The sequence below is a fragment of the Eschrichtius robustus genome, chromosome 13 (assembly GCF_028021215.1).
Source record: "Eschrichtius robustus isolate mEscRob2 chromosome 13, mEscRob2.pri, whole genome shotgun sequence".
NCBI lineage: Eukaryota > Metazoa > Chordata > Mammalia > Artiodactyla > Eschrichtiidae > Eschrichtius > Eschrichtius robustus.
In genome coordinates, this window is record NC_090836.1 from 10202129 (window position 1) to 10208779 (window position 6651).

Genomic DNA, 6651 nt, shown 5'->3' on the forward strand with positions numbered 1-6651 from the left:
GAGTGCCTGCAAACCCAATGCTCTCATCTGCTACCCAGCATTACATACCCTCCCCTGTACTAGGAGATCACCCAAGGTCATACAGGCTCACTGATGCTTGACTTTGCCTGGGGAAACCAAGGTAGCATCTGAGCCCATATTGGAAGTCAAGGAGGAAAGTCAGGGAAAGGGATGGCACAAGCGAGAAGAGACCAGGACAGATTCTGCCGTGGTTAGCAGGTGGCAGTGGTTGAAATGTAGTACACGGGGGAAGGACTAAAGAGAACCTGGAGAGGTGAGTGGGGTCAGATCAAGAAGTGTGAGCTTCGTCCCATTTTCACAATTTTTAAAGGTTATACTCCATTTATAGTTATTTTAAAATACTGGCTATATTCCCCATGTTGTACAATATATCCTTGTAGCTTATTTTATACCAAATAGTTTGTACGTCTTAATCCCCTACCCCTATATTGCCCCTCCCACCTTCCCTCTCCCCACTGGTAACCAGTAGTTTGTTCTCTCTATCTGTGAGTCTGCTTCTTTTTTGTTATATTCACTAGTTTGTTGTATTTTTTAGATTTCACATATAAGTGTATCCTACAGTATTTGTCTTTCTCTGTCTGACTTATTTCACTTAGCATAATAGCCTCCAAGTCCATCCATGTCGCTGCAAATGGCAAAATTTCATGCTTTTTTATGGCTGAGTAATATTTCATTGTGTATATATTTACCACATCTTCTTTATCCGTTCATCTGTTGGTGGACACTTAGGATGCTTCCATGTCTTGGCTATTGTAAACAGCACTGCTATGAACATTGGGGTACATGTATCTTTTAGAATTCCACTCTTGCTCTTTCAATCTCACTGAACCGGGCTTGAATGTTTATGGTTGGAGGAAGAACAGGAAGAATCTAGACTGCTTCTCCCTTAGCAATTCTCCCCAGCAACTCTCAACCCCCCTCAAACCAGCCGACATACAGGAGCTGTTAATGGTGACTCAGTGCTGGTGAACAGCAGAAAGCAATGTGATGCAATTACAACCAAAATCACACTCTCAGAGTTGATGTGGTTGGGTACATTTTGAGTGTGATAATAGTCCTATTAGTAATACTCATAGAGTGCTTTATAGCTTACCAAGCTTTTCCATACACAGTCTCTTGTTTGATCATCAAACAAACCAAGGAGGTAAGTACTATCCCATTTCACAGATGCGGAAGCTGAAGCTCACAAAGCACGTCTGAGTAAGTGGAAATAATGAACACGTTAACTCCAGACTTCAAGTCTTATGCTCCCTCCTTGCCTTCCTGCCTTGCCTTCCTCCCTCTTTAACAATGTTTTTTTGTATGTGTGTTGATTTTCCCACTTGTGTGGGACAGCAAAAGCCCGGAGACTTGACTTTGCCTTCCCTTCCCTGTGGAGGGTTAGCCCACTTGGGCCCCTCTCTTGCTCATGCAGCCCTGTAAGATGTTCCCAAATATATCCTGTTGCCTTCAGTGCCTCTTCCACCCTGATGATCAAGTGTGTACTCCTTTCCATGGCACATATGACCTTCTGCATTCTGGCTTCCATCCTGGTTTGCCTAGAAGTGAGGGACAGGGGACTTTCAGTGCTAAAACTGGGATGGTTCTGGGGAAAGCCAGATGGTTGGTCACCCTCTATCTTCCTCTCCAGCTCTCTGATCTGCTGCTCTCCACTCCGGCTTCAGGGAATCTCTGTGTCCAGCCTCTGCTCCGCTGTTTTTACACCCTATTTTTTTTTTCCTAAAGATTTTTTTTTTAATTAATTTATTTATTTTTTGCTGTGTTGGGTCTTCGTTTCTGTGCGAGGACTTTCTCTAGTTGTGGCAAGTGGGGGCCACTCTCCATCGTGGTGCGCGGGCCTCTCACTATCGCGGCCTCTCTTGTTGCGGAGCACAGGCTCCAGACGCGCAGGCTCAGCAGTTGTGGCTCACGGGCCCAGCTGCTCCGTGGCATGTGGGATCTTCCCAGACCAGGGCTCGAACCCGTGTCCCCTGCATTGGCAGGCAGATTCTCAACCACTGTGCCACCAGGGAAGCCCTACACCCTATCTTTGATTATGTTATTCCTTTCATCACAACACATACCTCTACCTTTTTTTCTTAGCTACTTCCTACTTTTCCTTCAAGACTATATTCTGAAGTGTAGGTACCGATTTCTCCAGGAGACCTTCCTTGACTTAAATGTCCTGTCTTTGTGCTTCCACATCACCTCACACAGACCTTTATCATAGCATTTAAATTTACTGTATTTAAATCATCTGTTTCTTTGGTCATCTCTTCCAGAATCTTTTATACTCCTCTGTAAGGCATCTTTTTATCCCTATCCCTAGTACAGTTCCGAGCATATAGTAGGCAGGTAATAAAGGTCTGTGAGCAGATCAGATGATACTAGAACTCTGTAAGAATTTTTCTCAATTCCCTTCTACATACTTCTTGCCAAAGAGAAGAGGTCTCCCTCAGGGCAGCAAGGTAGACAGCTCAAGAAGTGGGCAGAGGTTAGGCTACAGAAGCCTTGGCCTTCCATGCTCAGGGGTACAGACGTTCATGGTTTAGCAATAGACAGTCATTAACGGAACTGAAACAAACGTTAACATGATGAGTGGGCTTTTTTCTGTGAACTCAAGTAGAGCCAGAGCAGGAATAAAGGAAATGTGGGTAACCAGCCCAGCCAGAAGAGAAACTACACGGAAGACCTCCTAGTCTACCCAGAGTTCTACACACCCTCCTCAGGGCCAGAAGCACCTCAGAGTGTGTCTACCCGAACCCACAGGTATACCTGGCTGGAGTGAGCAGTGAAGAACAAAGAGGGAAACACTTCCTGACAGGAAAATCTCAAATAGTTTCGCTGCAGAGGCATGCATACAGGCAGGTACTGTATAAACAATTCCCTGGCACGGTGGTTCTCAAACTTGCATCAGAATCACCTGCGAAGGAGCTTATTAACACACAGATGGCTGAGGCCCATCCCCAGAGATTCTGATTCAGTGGGTCTGAAGTGTGGCCAGAGAATTTGCACTTCTAAGTCCCCAGGAGGTGCTGTCAACCTGGGGACAACGTCATGAAGACCACCACCCTAGCACCCACTCCACATCTCTCTCCTTAACAGACGATCTTGCCTGTCCTTTCACCGAGGCCAGCAAGGTCCCCTGTGACCCAAAACTTACCTCTGTCTTTGCTAACAACCTCTCTCATTCTTCTTTCACAGACTCATTCTCCTCTCGACATTCTCAGATCTGTGCTATGGCGGTTGAGGGAGTAGGGAAAAGACAAGAACCCTTTCCCTTGATAGAGTTACTTCTTAACCATCACTCTATTCCTCTTTCTTTTCCTTGCAAACTTTTTTTTTTTTTTTTTTTGGCCATGCTGTGCAAGTTGCAGGATCTCAGTTCCCTGAGCAGGGATTGAACCTGGGCCACAGCAGTGAAAGCCCGGAATCCTAACCACTTGGCCGCTAGGGAACTCCCTCTTGCAAGCTTTTTAAATTGTTTACATTGACTATTTTTATTCCCTCACCCTTCATTCTCTCTTTAATGTCCTGTAATCTTTATCCTACCCCCATCCACCACTTTACTGTTCATCAAGATTGTTTGTAACTTTATGATCACCAGATTCAGTTGTTGTCAAACTTGTTATGTGACACAGATTTGATATTATTGACCACTTCTCAGTATTTATAAGAAAAAGTTCTATGTTTAGAACTTTTCCCATAGGCCTCCCATACCTTCATTAACTCATTTTGCTTCTCCCTACTAATGCTACTTGCTTCCATGTAATATAATTGGTTTGTACTTACCGGACAGAGATTAATGCGTCTTGATAGTAGAACCTCAATTTGGTTCAGGTGTCCAGGTGAGATAGGCTCCTCCCACTTCTGGGGGGGATAAACCATGATTGACTTAAGCCAATTTATTAATCCCTATGCCCACTACCAGTGATTAGCTCTATTCTGGCCAATGAAACAAAGGAGAAGTGTGGTGGGGGACTCCTGAGAAATATTTTTCTTCTTTAGAAAAAGAGAAGCACGAGGAGAGATTACTTTTCCTGCTTCGAATATAGTTTGATGAGGATGTGATGGAGCTGCAGCAACCATTATATTACAATGAAAGATTACATCCGAGGACAAAAGCCAACACATGGAAGATGTCAAAGCAGAAAGCTGGAAAGCACGTGGATTATCAACAACATCATTTTGCAAGTGAATTAACAAACTCCAGAATGATCTATCTCCAGACGTCTGTTATGTGAAATAATAAACCCCTGTTTGGTCTGAGCTAGTGCTTCTCAAACTTTAATGTGCACATGAGTCACCTGGGGGGTCTTGTTAAAATGCAGGCTCTGATCTAGTAGGACTGGGGTGGAGCCTAGCTTCTGCAGTTCTAGCAAATGCCCAAGTGATGCTCCAGGGACCACATTTTGAGTAGCAAGGATCTAAGCTGTTACTTGCAGCGTAATGCATCCTGACCTCTAGGAAATCTAAGTATTTGCTTACAAATGCAGTTGAAGTGTTCATCACAGATTCATTTAAAAAAAAAAAAAAAAAAAAGCTTAAAGCCCTAAGTCTAAGGAAAGGAAGAGAAAAAAGTATTTTGACAGTCATAAGATCCAGGATATTTTGGGCCCTGGGTATATGTTAGGCAGAAATGGGTGATTGTTATCATTGTATTTGGGGTGGCTGTGAATGAGGTCAAGGACTAATTTTTTTTTTTCTTTGCTTAGGTAGACTTTTTTTTTTTTTTTTTTAAATTAAAGCTTGTTGACCAAATTCTTTTATTTATTTATTTATTTATTTATTTTTGGCTGTGTTGGGTCCTCGTTTCTGTGCGAGGGCTTTCTCCAGTTGCGGCAAGCGCGGGCCACTCTTCATCGCGGTGTGCGGGCCTCTCACTATCGCGGCCTCTCTTGTTGCGGAGCACAGGCTCCAGACGCGCAGGCTCAGCAATTGTGGCTCACGGGCCTAGTTGCTCCGCGGCATGTGGGATCTTCCCAGACCAGGGCTCGAACCCGTGTCCCCTGCATTGGCAGGCAGATTCTCAACCACTGCGCCACCAGGGAAGCCCTTAGGTAGACTTTTGAGAAACATTTCTCTTCCTGTTTTCACATAGAGAAACCTAATTTCTCCTAGCTTTTTTTTCCCATTGGAGTTAAAAATAGCATGGATCTATTTATTTGTGCCTATTTCCCTTAGGATGTCTGCAGATGTTAAGAGATACTTCAGAGCTGATAAAGGAACCTCAGATTTTCATCCAGAAGTGGGTGGAGAATGGAGGCCCTTGATCCCTATTAATTTACTTGGGTATCACCGTCATTTTCACTGCTAAGAAATTTTTCTTTTATGAAAATATGAATATTTTAATTTTAATGGCAGTTCTATATCTACGGTAAACTTATAGGCATTAATTCATTCACCACCAAAATGTATATTTCTCAGAACCAAGACACACAGGCCATTTAACAGGATACATTTAACATAAGAATAAATTAGACAAGCAGGAAAAATGAAAATTACATCTATCTAGAACTGCAGAAAGGATTTCAAGTCACCAGATTGCATGCTATTACCAATTCTTGATTAGCGATATTAGTGCAATTTATTTATTGTTCATTAAAATCCTAACTGAGCTCCTCTCTGTACACAGCACTTAGGTAATATGGGTGAATACTAAAAAACAGAGCTCAAAGTCAGTTACATTTAAGAGGGGAGTTTGGGGAGCTTCATTGCAACCCTTAGGCCTGAAGAGGTAAAGAGAGGAGTGTCACCAGATCCCAGAACCCAAGGGGCAGCAGCCTTACGGAGCCTTACGGAGAGAAATCCAGCCAATCCACAGAGACCCAGCAGGATGGGAGCCGGGAGGATAAACGCCCAGATCTCACTCTCCTCCTCACCCCCCTGCTTTCCTGATGGTACCTCCCACTGGCCAACTATCCAACAGGAAGCCAGTAGGGAAAGGGAATTCATTGATGTAGTCCACAGAGATCAGCTTTCTGTGGAGGAGAGAGTGGATCTGAGGGGCAAATGGAAAACACCCCTCATACCACATGACCAGCATCGCTACTTCCAGGTTTACACCCTACAGAAACTCTTCCAACGTGTGTACAAAAGGACATGCACGGATATTGTCGTGCAGAATTGTTCACAGTAGATTGGGGGGGGGGGGAACCTGGTAAAGGGCTAGATAAATTGAGGTATTTTCATTTGTTAGAATATAGAGCATCCGTTAAAATGAATGAACTGTGTATCTATATAAGTGTGTGTATCTATATAAGTGTGTGTGTGGAGGGCGGGGGCTTCCCTGGTGGCACAGTGGTTGAGAATCTGCCTGCCAATGCAGGGGACACGGGTTCGAGCCCTGGTCTGGGAAGATCCCACATGCCGCAGAGCAACTAGGCCCGTGAGCCACAATTGCTGAGCCTGCGCGTCTGGAGCTTGTGCTCCGCAACAAGAGAGGCCGCGATAGTGAGAGGCCCGCGCACCGCGATGAAGAGTGGCCCCCTGCTCGCCGAAACTGGAGAAAGCCCTCGCACAGAAACGAAGACCCAACACAGCCAAAAATAAATAAATAAATAAAATTTTAAGTGTGTGTGTGTATTGTAGAGAAATACATAACAGTATAAAAACGTTTAAAACAAACAGAAAAGACAATTGTTGTATGTT